Source organism: Amia ocellicauda, unplaced genomic scaffold (genome assembly GCF_036373705.1).
Source record: "Amia ocellicauda isolate fAmiCal2 unplaced genomic scaffold, fAmiCal2.hap1 HAP1_SCAFFOLD_62, whole genome shotgun sequence".
In the NCBI taxonomy this organism is placed as follows: domain Eukaryota; kingdom Metazoa; phylum Chordata; class Actinopteri; order Amiiformes; family Amiidae; genus Amia; species Amia ocellicauda.
The window spans coordinates 173,928-189,536 of record NW_027102992.1 but is presented as its reverse complement, the minus strand read 5'-3'; the positions used below and the strand labels follow the sequence as shown (position 1 = coordinate 189,536).

General features: G+C 39.9%; 2 non-coding genes across 2 annotated transcripts; one reads left to right on the top strand and one right to left on the bottom strand.

Moving 5' to 3' along the window:
* The first annotated feature begins 1,635 nt into the window (after window positions 1–1,635).
* On the top strand, window positions 1,636–1,750 carry LOC136739944 (U5 spliceosomal RNA). Its single transcript, XR_010813017.1, has one exon. It is a non-coding gene; the product is annotated as a U5 spliceosomal RNA (small nuclear RNA).
* An 8,856-nt stretch (window positions 1,751–10,606) lies between these two features.
* LOC136739946 (U5 spliceosomal RNA) lies at window positions 10,607–10,721 on the bottom strand. The gene has a single exon (XR_010813019.1). It is a non-coding gene; the product is annotated as a U5 spliceosomal RNA (small nuclear RNA).
* Window positions 10,722–15,609: the final 4,888 nt, after the last annotated feature.

Below are 15,609 nucleotides of genomic sequence, written 5' to 3'. Positions count from 1 at the left end.
AGAAAAACGCATTTCAAAAAAGTTATAAATTGATTTGCATGTTAATGAGGGAAATAAGTATTTGATCCCCTATCAATCAGCAAGATTTCTGGCTCCCAGGTGTCTTTCATACAGGTAACGAGCTGAGATTAGGAGCACTCTCTTAAAGGGAGTGCTCCTAATCTCAGCTCATTACCTGTATAAAAGACACCTGTCCACAGAAGCAATCAATCAATCAGATTCCAAACTCTCCACCATGGCCAAGACCAAAGAGCTGTCCAAGGATGTCAGGGACAAGATTGTAGACCTACACAAGGCTGGAATGGGCTACAAGACCATCACCAAGCAGCTTGGTGAGAAGGTGACAACAGTTGGTGCGATTATTCGCAAATGGAAGAAACACAAAATAACTGTCAGTCTCCCTCAGTCTGGGGCTCCATGCAAGATCTCACCTCGTGGAGTTTCAATGATCATGAGAACGGTGAGGAATCAGCCCAGAACTACATGGGAGGATCTTGTTAATGATCTCAAGGTAGCTGGGACCATAGTCACCAAGAAAACAATTGGTAACACACTACGCCATGAAGGACTGAAATCCTGCAGCGCCCCCGCAAGGTCCCCCTGCTCAAGAAAGCACATGTACAGGCCCGTCTGAAGTTTGCCAATGAACATCTGAATGATTCAGAGGAGAACTGGGTGAAAGTGGTCTCAGATGAGACCAAAATCAAGCTGTTTGCCATCAACTCAACTCGCCGTGTTTGGAGGAGGAGGAATGACCCCAAGAACACCATTCCCACCATCAAACAAGGAGGTGGAAACATTATGCTTTGGGGCTGTTTTTCTGGTAAGGGGACAGGACAACTGCACCGCATCAAAGGGACGATGGACGGGGCCATGTACCGTCAAATCATGGGTGAGAACCTCCTTCCCTAAGCCAGGGCATTGAAAATGGGTCAAATACTTATTTCCCTCATTAACATGCAAATCAATGTATAACTTTTTTGAAATGCATTTTTCTGGATTTTTTGGCTGTTATTCTGTCTCTCACTGTTAAAATACACCTACCATTAAAATTATAGACTGATCATTTCTTTGTCAGTGGGCAAACGTACAAAATCAGCAGGGGATCAAATACTTTTTTCCCCCACTGTACATACATATATATGGAAAAGAAACATTACAAGTATAAATCACAATAAGATGTAATAAAGTACAGATAAACAAAATGTAATAAAATGTGATCTTTTTGAAAATGCAGGGACGTCACTGGAAAAGGTGATGTCTGGATGGCAGCATATGTTGCTCCAAAATGTGTACATCTCTTCTGCAAAAATGGTGCCCTCACAGATGTGCGAGTTACATGACAGACAGACAGACAGACACTCACACCCACACACACACACTTTCACAGACAGACATACACACACACACACACTCACTTTCACACAGAGACAGGCACACACACGTACAGACACACACACTCACTTTCACACAGAGACAGACACACACACACACACATACATACATACATACATATGGAAAAGAAACAATACATTTATAAATCACAATAAGATGTAATAAAGTACAGAAAAACTAAATGTAAGAAAATGTGATCTTTAATACACACAAATATGTATGGCTGGTCGGATGCGTCTTGGACTCGGGTTCCTCTTCATTACGTATAACGCTTTTGCCTTTTGCTAAAGCTTTCCGTGGAGGGGATCGTGGGTGAGTTTGTACCATTTTTGGGAGGATCTGCCTTGTTGGGGCGGAGCTGTGATCCAGGTGAACAGCAGATCGGGCATAGGTGGGCATGTGGGCAGAGGAGTAGGAAGGCCGGTCAAGCAAATAAGCTTGCTAAGGTACGCAGCAGCAGCAAGCAGCCCCCCCATCCAGCCAGCCAGCCAGTCTGGCTGGCAGTGACTGAGTGGTTGACAGACGGCAAGCAACGGAATGTACGTGCTCTGTGATGTCATAGCAGTCAGCTGAGAGAGGCTCGTGATGTCATCGCTGAGCTGGCTGGCTGGCTGGCTCTGTGTGTGTGTGTGTGTGTGTCTATGTCTGTCTGTTTTTCTGTTTGTCAGTCTGTCTGTCTGTCTCTCTCTCTCTCTCTCCCTCTCAATTCTATTCATTTGTATTGTCAAAGCAATTGGACATACATACATACATACATACATATATATATATATATATATATATATATGTATGTAGCGTAAGGTACACTTTTAAATTTCAATTAAAGAAGTGAATTCATAGTATCACCTTATCACGAATCCTGGAGTCTTGTAGAACTCAATTTCTGTAATAATTGGACGCAGACACCAATTCCAAAGATATAAATTGTCAAATTTATTTAAAAACAAAGACTAAATGTAGCACTACACTAATTATACAAAAGGGAAAAACTAATTAAAATTCAACTCTAGTTCAACAAATCAAAGACAAATCACTTCCGTGACCAAATCAAAGACCATGGGATCCCATAGGATAACACACAAATCGTTAAACAAAAGAGGTTATAAACACATTGACTACAATACCAGTTAGTAAGATGAAGGTGAGTCTCTTGTTAGTATTATTAGTCAGACATTAAATAACTACGCAGGTTAGTATTTATGTCAGGTAACTTCTCGTTATATATATATATCAGTCTCATTAACGTTTAGGTGGAGAGAAAGATCCTATCATTACTTGTTACCACAATTTCCCTTAACTGATTATTATTCAATGATTAAGGATAGGCAGGGCCACCTATAATCTGGTGTCTATTAACTTGTGTCAATTTCAGACTAAACAGTTAAACAGGAATGAGAAGATATTTCTCGGCGTTGACAGATTTTATTTCTAAAATTATCAACAAAACAGTTTAATGCAACACACATTTATATTTAAGAAAACTAAATGATATTACACATTCTAGAGTTATGAATCACAGATTAACATTTCTAATTGATTTCTCAAATGTCATGAATCATGAACTCCAAACTGTTAAACTTATCTGAACTTCGTCGCAGAGAGGCCTCTCTGCCTTCGGGCTCAGATAACAGCACACGGCACGAGGTCCGTGTGGTTTGGAACAAAGGCAGTCCGGTTCGGCTTTGTCCAAGAACTTCCACTCAGTCGATGCACCTGGAAGTTGGGGTTTCGCGAAAGTAGAGTCGTTTCCAAACAGATTTTCCACTGGTTTGAAGGCTCCAAGGTTGTGCACAAAATCTTCTTTGTAAGCAGGTTTCCACCGTAGTTACTTGAAGACAAAGTCTTTGAGGAAAGCAGGGCCCTGTTTGTTCCAAGGGTCAAGTTTCTTAAAACTCAAATAGCTATTTAAATGACTGACACTTTCGTATTCAGTCGACTTAGTCATTTGTCCAGCTGTAAAACTCCACTGATCAGGTGGGCACAGGTGGGCAGCGCAGTCTGTAAAGTTCTTTATTTAATAAAGTCCTTTAAAAGAATTCTTCGTACGGCTCAATCTCCTTCTCCCAGTTTAACTCTTCTGTTGCCGGCAAAGACTTGGTTGGTTTCTGGTTCCGGTTCGGGCAACAGAGCTACAGGTTGAGCTGTGGCAGCGAGTTACTGGTTCAGGTGAGAGAGAGAGAGAAAGAAAGGCCGTGTTTGTCCTTTATAGTCTATCAGATCAATAGGTGATTGGTTCCTGAGTTCTTGAGATTGGATTTCGGTTTCAGCCCCCAGTGTCCTATTGGAGGGGGGCTTGATTTATGACTGATGTCAATCCATGCCATCTTTTGGAAATGCCGGTTGGCCCGGGTTCGTAGCTCTATGTCGGGATTTCGGCTCTCATCCACTTCAAAGAGTTTTTATTTCCTACAGGCCCCCTTCCCCAGACATCTCACAGCAGGGATTCCAAGCTATTTGGCCCATTCTTGGTGCCATCTTCCCAAGACTGTCACTTTGATGTAAACCAGTTCACATGCTGATGAGTTAAGGAAATCTGATAAATTTGGGGGGGAGAGGTCTTCTTTAGATCAGTGCTTCAGCTCAGAGCTAAAATGCTCTTATCAGAATACACCCAACATAACGCTACACTGGTTAATTCTGTTCTGGGAAAACCACAATCCTGCAGGTTTAATAAGTCTCTCTACACATCAGTCCCTGAGTACCTTCAACCAATGGTCATTTTGACCAATTAAGCCCAAGAATTGAGTCAATTAAGTTGTCATGGACTACCCAGTGAAGACGTGAACTCACGACTAGGTCACACTGTGAGCTCACCAGAGCAGACATTACACTGAGCTCACTGTGAGCTCACTTAGCGCTTTTCCAGCGACATGGTGCCGGTGCTGGAGCCGGAGCTGCTGCTCGGCCTGGGATCCAGCTGATCTTTTTTGAACCGGCCCGCTTTTCCACCGGTTTTGACGTCACTGGATGTGGGCGTTCCCAAGCATGGAGTAGAAGTGGAGAAACACAGCAATAGTAATCAGCACCGAGGCGACTGCGTCTTTAAACCCCATTTAACATCACAATCAAACTCATTCCGCGTCTATGGCAAATCGTAACCCTAATGTTACAAATGTTCCCTAAACACCTATTTTGCAGGATCAATAAAAAATTATTAGGATTTTTTAAACTTTTACTGACACACATAGTTAATAGCAATGTGTTATAACTTTACCGAAAATAATAATCTGTATATCTTTAATTGTTTAGACGTTATTAAGATATAATGCATCTTTCACATAGGGAACATTTGTAACATGTTAGGAAAAACAAACAAATGATTTGAAAATATTCATAATTACAGCATACAATTTGTCAGGCTTCATAACAATGGTATTTATAACATACTCTGTAAAAATCAAGCAAATAGCATTTGTGGTTCACGAGAAAATATATATATATAATCAAAGCTATCAGACTATAGCAGCCGGTGTATGAAGACACATACGATTATACAGCATTATTTGGCAGCTTCGCAAGACCTAATTTGAAACGTTGTTGGTAAGTTAGATAATTAGTGGGGACCCTCTATTTGCAGTTCTTCCCCTCCATAATTGCTAAAATAAAGTTTTACTGACATTTTATTGACCCTACCACTGCATAGGGCACATCTGTAACATGAACGCTACTGAATGGCACATACATTGAAAACTACGGAGAACTGAGACAAATCCACTTTACACTTCATAAATAATCTTAAAACGTTTCCAACCAAGGCAACACCCACTTGAAATACGTTCATTCTCATTTTTGGTAAACAAAAAGAGAGATTGTTACATATGTTCCCTATGATGCATCTACAGAGAGAGAGAGACAGACAGACACTCTCTCTCTCTCTCTCTCTCTCTCTCTCTCTCTCTCTCAGCTGGGAGTGTGTGGGAGGGGTCTGCAGTGAGCGGGAGTGCTGCTGAGAGCTCTGTCCTTTGGCTGCGTTTTTTTGTTGCTTTACTTTTTTCAGTTTGTTTATTTTGTCTTCTGTTTTCAGTGCTTTTCTTATTGTGGGGGAACAGGGGAGGGGAGGGGGGAGTACCGGTAGTTCTTCCCGGGTCGGGGGGTCGGACCCCCTGAATGCGTCTTTTGAAAAACTGACCCGACGCCATGGAGTCAAGATCGCTCCGGTGCAGTTCTGCCCCCTAGAGCAGTGTGTGTTAGCGGTTGGGGAGGTAGCAGGGTGTGAAAATATCAAGTCTGCTGCCATTGTTATCTTCTTAAAAACCACTGATCTGCTCAATCAGCTAGTGGCTAATGGCACAGTGTTAGACGACACTTTCACCCCGGTGTTGCCGCTCGCTGCTCCTGCCCGGAAGGTAACGCTGTCTAACGTCCCTCCGTTCATCCGCACCGGCTCGGGCAGCTGATGTCCGGCATTAAGAGGGTCCCGCTGGGCTGCAAAGCCCCGCAACTGAAACACGTCGTGTCCTTCCGAAGGCAGCTGTATATGATCCTCAATAACATCAATGAGGATCTTAATGTCTCCGAAGTTGGATCTCTCTTGCTGCCACCACCACGAAGATTGCTCTTTAGTAATGTTGGAAAGTCAAAGACAGCAACCGTCAGGGTTCTTGCATATGACGTATTCGTGCTGCACCTCTCTGCAAGGATCCAGGACAGTTTGTCAATGTAAACTCCAGTGCCTGGGAACTTTTCCACCTAAAAGACAATGGTAAATAAAAAACAAGTTTATCCCCAAACTATTCTTATATTATGTTAAGTGGAATACATTATCAGTAAGGCTGTGATTTTGTTACAGAAATGTGTTATTAAAGACCACAGTATGTCTAAATTCTAAGTTTATTAATTTACAGACATAATAAAGTCAGTGAATCTGTGACACCCATAATTCAATTACATTCTTATTATTAACTTTAACTATGAATATAACTGATAATGTAGCATCATTAGATTGTTTACAACCAATATTTGTTTTCAATATATATATTTTTACCTTGTCTTTGTAATATTGTAGACCAAGAGTGTTATACCTGTTTTGGTGATTCTTTGTCAGATTCAGAACAATTTGCTGTGGGGCTGTCAGAACCACTTGATGGTGACACACTTTTGTCTTCATTGCTGATAAATGTGGCTTTTGTTACAATTTTTTTCAGATTGTCCAAAAGGTCTGGAATCTCTGGAGAAAAAAACCTTAGTATTAAATGATAATCATTTCTAGTAATATATTTAATACAAAGTGAAAACAAAACCATCAATGCCTGCAATTATACTTGAGAGACTTGCTCTATGTTATTGGCAAACTGACCTTTTTGTGGGTCATTAACATTAGCTACGAAAAAAATAAAAGAGATAAAATACAACAATTACCAGGTCTAATGTAATGCATATAGTAATTAATGTAGGATTATGAAGTTATGTTGAAAAACTTTATTTAATAATCAGTATTATTAAACTATTAGACAGTGCACATTAAGAGTCTGTATTGTGGTTCTAGATTACTTCAGTATGATCAACTATAATACATTACTCTGGAATCTAAATTACTGAAGAATAACATTTATCAAGGTAAGGAATTATTTGCTATAAATAAAAAAACTTACCATCAACCATACGGTTTCGAAGACATTGGTTTTCATTTTTAAGTCTTGTGTTTTCCTTTTCGAGCTGCTTAACGTTTTGCTGTAGCTCAACTTCACTGGACTCTTTAAATGTCTGTAGAATATGACGGGATCTAATTCTTGAAGCTCCATCGGTTTTCTTTCTTATTCTGTGCTGTATTCAGAGAGGAAAAGAGTTTAAAATGAAAATATATATATATATATGAATATGATTAAAAAAAAACAATCCTGCAATACATTTATTTAATATTTGCAGTAATTATCTCACCGGTAACTGTGGTTCATCAAGGTCACTATCATCTGAAATTTGAAGTTTTTTGTTTGGTTTAGGTACTCTCTTCATTTTAGGACAGGGCATTTTTGTTAGGTCATTAAGTTTTCTTCTTAGTTCGCCTTCTTTTCCTAAAATAAAAATAAAATAAATAAAACCCTGCATTATGTCCACAGATATTTGGGGATTATATTTATTTGTCATAAAAATACTGTGCTTTGACCATACAAATTAAGATGAACAGCCAACACTGAATCAAAACTGAAGTTAAATTATATCTGGTTTAATTTATTTTGTGATTTGGGGGATTTTATTGTAAAGCACAACACACAATAAATCGTTCTTACAAATGCCAGTCAAGTATGACGAGTTTTTAGCGCCCTCACCACCACCTACCATGTTATAAGAGTATGTTAGAAGTACAACACATTAATAACTTAAACATTCATTTCAAATATACTGTGATTGTATATATCAAATAGCATGTAAAGACTTTAATGTTTTTTTTTTTTAAATAAACATTGTTACCAGTCATAATGATCTGCGCTTCATGGACAGGCCATCCACCTTTTGGAGGTTTGTTCGTGTCTCTCCACTCTGCTCTGAAGTTTCGAGTCGTCTCTTCGTCATCATCAGCAATGCTGAATAAATCAAAATTGCGAAAGCAAGCAGTGGGAATCACGCTGTAAGAGTCTTTGTCGACCCCGCTTTCCCACTTCACCAACGCGTGCATCACCGCCATACTACCTTCACCTTCTCGTCCGTTTTTTCTGCGCGTTTTTCCCCCGACAAGTCACGGCACAAAAAACAGTCCCGCTCTGCATTCTGGTACTTGGCGTTCTTAATAACACCGGCAGGGTGTAATCGCATAGACCACTCGAGTATAAAGTACTACATATCCCATCTGTTACAGTTTTTTTTCTTCTTCTGAAACTGCAAGCGCACTACATAAAGTTTGGCAAATGAAGAAATTTGGATGATGAGTTTACAATCTTATAAACAGTATTTAAGTAAACCTAGATATGCAATTCCAAAAAGAACAGCATCGAGATGGAGAAACAGGATACAAAAATAATAATACAATGTTTATACTTTTTGTATTTTAATTACAGTATGTAATTATTGCCTTTTGATTTACATTTACAGAAAAAGAACGGCGGCAAACGTGGACTACCCAACAAGAAGCAACAAAGTTACTAAAATATCAGATTCTCAGGTAAGCTTCATGCAGCCATACATGTATAATTATAAAATCAATCCAAAAAATAGACCTTGTTTACCCTACAACTGATTTGAGTGTTAATTCTATTTAAGATATAAAAAAATATTTTGTTTTCTGAACTAATAATCTGTGAACATTCTATTATCTCTATAATTTTAATTAATACATTTATTTTATTATTGGTGGAACATTATATTTTTCAGCTCAGATGATTTCACGTACCATCAATTTTTCTGTTAATAAATGTGCAAAAACAAATCAGATGGATAGGCCCCTACATATGAACATTAAGTTAAAGGCCTAGAGTGAGTGTTCTTCACTTCCAGTCATGGCGGGCCACAATCCAGCTCTTTGTAACTCATCAACAACCAAAGACCTGGGAAAAGGGTTAAATGGCTTCAGTTAAGCCAATTAGGTAATTAAGAGCTCAACTGGAAAAAAAACAGCAGGCATAGGGGTACTTTAGGACCACAGTCACTGATATAACCTACAATGTTGTTGTAATGAAAATCAGCAGACAGTGGGCCTCCTCCAGGACTAAGGTTGAGAAGCACTGGTCTTGAAGACCACAATAACAATCGACCTCAAGGGCTAGGGATATTCGAGGTGATGCTAAACCAGTCCTGAATGTTTAAATATAATGTTATTTTCTTGTAGTGTGCCGTTGCTGTTAATGCAACCAGTTATATTGAGCCATCAAATACAGAAGCTGACGAAAGACATCAACATGTAAATTTAGTTGTAAATTTAAAGTGTGTGTGAAAAGTATTTTGTATATGGAGATTAACCCATAGTTTCACAGATAAATTGTGGACCAGTGATATTCAGGATCTTCAAAACAAGTCCTGAATGCTCAAACTTAACACTTCTTTTTTTAGAGTGTCGTTGCTGTCAATCCAGCCAGTGATGTGGAGCCATCAGATACAGAAGCTGATGAAAAACAACATGTAAATTTCCTAAATTAATATGGTGCATCAAAATACTTATTTAGCACTTTCAACTGTTTCTTTGTGATTCCTAAAATTACTTTACAGGCTGGGGCTGGGGGAAGACACTGCGCCCGCCTGGAGAAGCCTGTACAAGCCCCCCTCAATAAGAGAGCTGGCAATCTGCAGTGGAGGGTGTTACACACCATTATTGCTGTCAATTCTTTTATTACTGTTCTTAACCCTGCTGTGTCCGACGCCTGCCCATTCTGTGCTCAGAGAGAGACCGTGTTTCACTGTTTCAGCACTTGCTCTCGGTTGTCACCCATTTTTAGTCTTTTAACTCGTCTTTTTACTGATCTTAACCTGATTTTTAACACAAAGGTTTTTATTTTAGGGGCGCGATACACCAGAAGGACCAAACATGTGGACCAGCTGGTAAACTTCTTGCTGGGCCAGGCTAAAATGGCCGTCTATAAGACTAGGAAGAACAGAGTGTGTGGGGAGGGCAGTGAGGATGCAGTGAGAGTGTTTGCCATGCTGGTCAAGTGCAGAGTCAGACTAGAGTTTAACTATTACAGGCTGATGAATGATTTGGAGAGTTTTGAACAGGTCTGGTGTATTAATGATGCCCTTTGTGAATTGTATGACGGGGAGTTGGTTTTTATTATGTAATTCATTTATAGGGTTTAGTATTTGATGGTTGTTTTGTTGTGTGTATTGGGTTGCTTTCTTTAAAAGTGTACAGATCAGTGGCGGAGTTAATGCTTGTTGGGGGGAGACAAACAAAGGGGAACACTATTTTTTATTTATTTATTTATTTTCTTTTGTATGAATTATTGCGTGTTGCAAACAGGCAATGAAGTCTGATAAAAGTCAAAAAGTCTCTCTCTCTCTCACACACACACACACAGCCAGCAAGACACACAGAGCCAGCCAGCTCAGCGATGACATCACAAACATCTCTCTCAGGTGACTCCTATGACATCACAGAGCACGTACATTCCGTTGCTTGCCGTCTGTCAACCACTCAGTCACTGCCAGCCAGACTGGCTGGCTGACTGGATGGTGGGGCTGCTTGCTGCTGCTGCGTACCTTAGCAAGCTTATTTGCTTGACCGGCCTTCCTCCTCCGCCCACATGCCCACCTATGTCCGATCTGCTGTTCACCTGGATCACAGCTCCGCCCCAACAAGGCAGAGCCTCCCAAGAATGGTACAAACTCACCCACGATCCCCTCCACGGAAAGCTATAGCAAAAGGCAAAAGCATTATACGTAATGAAGAGGAACCCGAGTCCAAGACGCATCCGACCAGCCATACATATTTGTGTGTATTAAAGATCACATTTTATTACATTTAGATTTTCTGTACTTTATTACATCTTTTTGTGATTTTTAAATGTATTGTTTCTTTTCCTTATATATGTATGTATGTATGTATGTATGTGTGTGTGTGTCTGTGTGAAAGTGTATGTGTTTGTGTGTCTCTGTGTGAAAGTGAGTGTGTGTGTGTCTGTCTCTGTGTTTGTGTGTCTGTCTCTGTGTGAAAGTGAGTGTGTGTGCGTGTGTCTGTCTGTGAAAGTGTGTGTGTGTGTGTGGGTGTGACAGTGTGTATGAGTGTCTGTCTGTCATGTAACTCGCACATCTGTGAGGGCACCATTTTTGCAGAAAGAGATGTACACATTTTGGAGCAACATATGCTGCCATCCAGACATCGTCTTTTCCAGGGACGTCCCTGCATTTTTCAGCAGGATAACGCCAAACCACATTCTGCCCAGATTTCAAGCGCATGGTTGCATAGGCAGAGAGTGCGGGTGCTAGCATGGCCTGCCTGCAGTCCTGACCTGTCTCCGAATTGAGAATGTGTGGCGCACTATGAAGTGCAAATTAAGACAACGAAGGCCCTGTGCAGTTGCGCAGCTGAGGAAATGCATAATGGATGAATGGGGGGAAATCCCACTTGCTAAACTTAACCAAGTGGTGTCTTCAGTGCCCAAGTGCTTAATAAGTGTTATTAAAAGAAAAGGTGATGTTACATAGTGGTAAACAGTCGACTGTCCCAACTTTCTTGGTTTCTTTTCACTGCTAATGAGATGCTGTAGAGTGAGTTAGTTATATTGCTTTCAGGAGCTCTAATCGTATTGATGAGTTCATGCAGCATTTGTAATTGAATTTCAAAAAGAAATCCTTGCTGTCTGGCCTGTGTGTATGAGATGTACTCTGTCAATCTTTGGCTAACAACTGAAACATTGGTAGAACAGAAATGGCAACATAAAAAAGAAAAGTACATTTTAAAAGAGCACATTAAATAGGATGAATATACAGTTTTTTACAATCACTTTGTCACTAATTTCAGAACCTTGATGTCATTTTTCAAAACTCTAGACACAAAACTCAAAACGGTCATCACTTGTAACACAGGCTGTCCAATGTTCAAAACATTGCATTGTGCATTCATATCTTTAAAGAAACCTTGCACTTGCAGACTTGTTGGTTCAAATAATTCATTTATCATGAAATACCATAGTAACATTTATTTAGATCACCCACACAGAAGATACCGATAGTTTCACTGTGTAGTTGTTCGTACAATCATTAAATATTGTAGTACAAAATATGTGATACATGTTTCATTATGGTACTACACATAAATACATCACTGTAAAAGGACTAGTAGAGAGAATACTACAGACACAGTGGAATCATTGAACAAAATCTGAAATGTATTGATGCAATACAATCAAATCACACCATAGGTTTCTTTGAATCCATGCAACAATAATTAGCTACAAAAAAGAACAAAACTACAGTAAAATGTCAACTGCAGTGTTCCTCACCTGGCTTAGTGTAAAACAAAGGATTGATTACTGTACTTCTGAATTTCCATCAGCCCTGTGTTCAGGTTCAGGTTCTCACAACCATTTTTCACAAGAGGCATCTTGAAACTGAACATACCTGAACATACTCAGTCATCAGCTGCTTCACTCTGTCTGCATTTCTTTCAAAAGGCACACTATACTCTGTGCTACACATTGGTATGCAGTATACAGTCATTTGACAATTGAGAGTAGCCTAATGTTTAGTGCATGCTGAAGACTTGCCGCTTCTCAGTACGGAAATTTCTGATGATTGAGGCCACAGTTGATCCTGAGTTGATTCTGAGGTTTGATTGAATCATTGTAGCTGCCTCAGTCATGGTCATGCCATGATTTACAACATGCTCTACAACTATTTCTCGGATTTCACTGGACACTATTTGCTGTTGCTGCCGCTGTCTGGTCCGTGGCCTTGTCCTCTACCACGTTCCCCCAACACCTCTCAAATGAGGCCCATGGCTGCCTCTCTGGTGAGGCCTAAGCCCTCCTCTATGACGAGGCCCACGACCACCTCTCAGAAGGGGTGCATGTCCCCTTCCATTCCTTTGACCACCACGTCTTCCTCCTCCCACTGCTTGACCTCTATTGTGACCTGGATGACTTGCCGGCTCCATGTTATCACTGTGTTGCTGGGGTGGATAGCACTCATTTCACTCGATACTCGTACCACAATGTGAAATCAATCATCAATAACCAGTTGGCAGTATTGGAAAAGCAATTACAAGGGCCTGCATACATACAGTAATGTCAAATCTGATGTGGAAGAACAATCATCTTCAACCAGGTTGGAGCGTTAGTTGCAATGCCTTTAATACACGCAGCGTGGAGAGGAACAGTGACTCAAGTAGATCCCAAAGTCGCTCTGCCTTCATTTTAACAGTCAGAGCTTTTATACACAAAAATCAAAGAGCTGGTTATAATCAGAAAGTCATTACTATGTTATCTTAAAAGTTAGCTAAGCAGAATTTATATCATTATAGGACAGAGTTCATAGATCAACACATGGATTAGGGAGCAGGCACTTCAATCATACTGTTTGACATTGTCTCCAAGATTCTCATCGTAAATAACAAACAGAAATCAAACTACCTTCTGGCCTGACCTTCTAGCTTGACCTTATCTTTCTTAAGTATACAAGAGAGAAAAACAGGTATTAGAGAAAAATTTTCTAACTTTCCTTCCACACTGCAAACATGGTGTGGAAAAGTGCTACATGATGATGAATGATGATGAAATATTACATCCATAGATAATGTAGTCCAACTGGTTCATGCTCCTCGTTTATTGATGTCAATGGATCTCATTATCCTGAAACTTTCATGATCGAAACATGGAATATTGTTTGTCAGTTTCCATAAAATTATGCATTAAGAGTAATGCAACAGTCACTTATCATTTTGAGCAGCTGTATCAATTGATAGTTAGATCTTTGTAATGAAATGAATAGACAGTGATCTCAGATGTAATGTGTGAATTGCATTTTGAAATGGTAATACTTTGATGTTAAGTTGTGTCATTTTAGTTCAATGAACAAATGATCTGAGGTTGATGTGTATTGTATCCAAGCAATTGTAAAAAAGTGTTAGAGTTTTGAAAAATGTGCATTTTGATCATCGGGTGTGAGTTTAGTGTCTAGAGTTTTGAAAAATGACATCAAGGTTCTGAAATGAGTGCCAAAGTGATTGTAAAAAAGTGTAATATCAGGGGACAGTGGCTATTAGTGATCTGGCCTTCCGTGGCCTCTGTATTAATGTAACAGGTCACATTGTATGTGTACACTGATACTTGATAGTATAATATAGTACAAGTAAAAAACATACATAGGTATCATAGAAGTATTTTGCAGAAATGATTATGGATAGTTATCAAAATGGAGAGGAAATGCTAAATCCAGTCTCCCCAGGCTGAGCTTCTATTGCTGCACCTGCTGGCCCCACTATATGGATAGAGCCACACCAAGTACAAGAGTCTCCCCATTGCTATTTATATCTCCCTATCCAGTCTTCTTAGGGTCAGGGTGGGGTGCCTATTCCCCTGCATGCTTTGAAACCTATAGCACCTGGGACGCACACTTGGGATCCGGTTCCTCTGCCCCTCACATACACATGAGGAATCCCAGGTGCTCAATACGTCATACTGTCTCTTTCATCTCATGTGTAAACTATGGACAAATACATGACTAAACGTGTTTAGTTGCTTTTCCCAGAATGCTTTGCGCCACGATATGCAAATAACGGGGACTATGATTGGCTCCCTGACATTACCCACACTGCGACTGATGCTACCCATTTCACTACCCAACAAAGACCCATAATATGCGTGTGTCTGTCTGTCTGTCTGTCAAAGTATGTGTGTGTGTGTCTGTGTGTGTCTGTGTCTGTCTGTCTGTGTGTGAAAGTGTGTGTGTGTCTGTCTGTCTGTCTGTCATGTAACTTGCACATCTGTGAGGGCACCACTAATGCAGAAAGAGATGTACACATATTGTTTATTTTCCATATATATGTATGTATGTATGTATGCATGTCCAATTGCTTTGACAATACAAATGAATTGAATTGAGAGGGAGAGAGAGAGAGTAAGAGAGAGAGAGACAGACAGACAGACAGACAGACAGAGAGACACACACACACACACACACACACACACACACACAGAGAGCCAGCCAGCCAGCTCAGCGATGACATGACGAGCCTCTCTCAGCTTACTGCTATGACATCACAGAGCACGTACATTCCGTTTAACAAATCGTTAAACAAAAAAGGTTATAAACACATTGACTACAATACCGGTTAGTAAGACGAAGGTGAGTCTCTCGTTAGTATTATTAGTCAGACATTAAATAACTACGCAGGTTAGTATTTATGTCAGGTAACTTCTCGTTATATATATATCAGTCTCATTTACGTTTAGGTGCCGAGAAAGATCCTATTTGTTACCACAATTTCCCTTAACTGATTATTATTCAATGATTAAGGATAGGCAGGGCCACCAATAATCTAATGTCTATTAACTTGTGTCAATTTCAGACTAAACAGTTAAACAGGAATGAGAAGATATTTCTCGGCGTTGACAGATTTTATTTCTAAAATTATCAACAAAACAGTTTAATGCAACTCACATTTATATTTAAGAAAACTAAATGATATTACACATTCTAGAGTTATGAATCACAGATTAACATTTCTAATTGATTTCTCAAATGTCATGAATCACAAACTCCAAACTGTTAAACTTATGTGAACTTCGTCGCAGAGAGGCCTCTCTGGCTTCGGGCTCAGATAACAGCACACGGCACGAGGTCCGTGTGGTT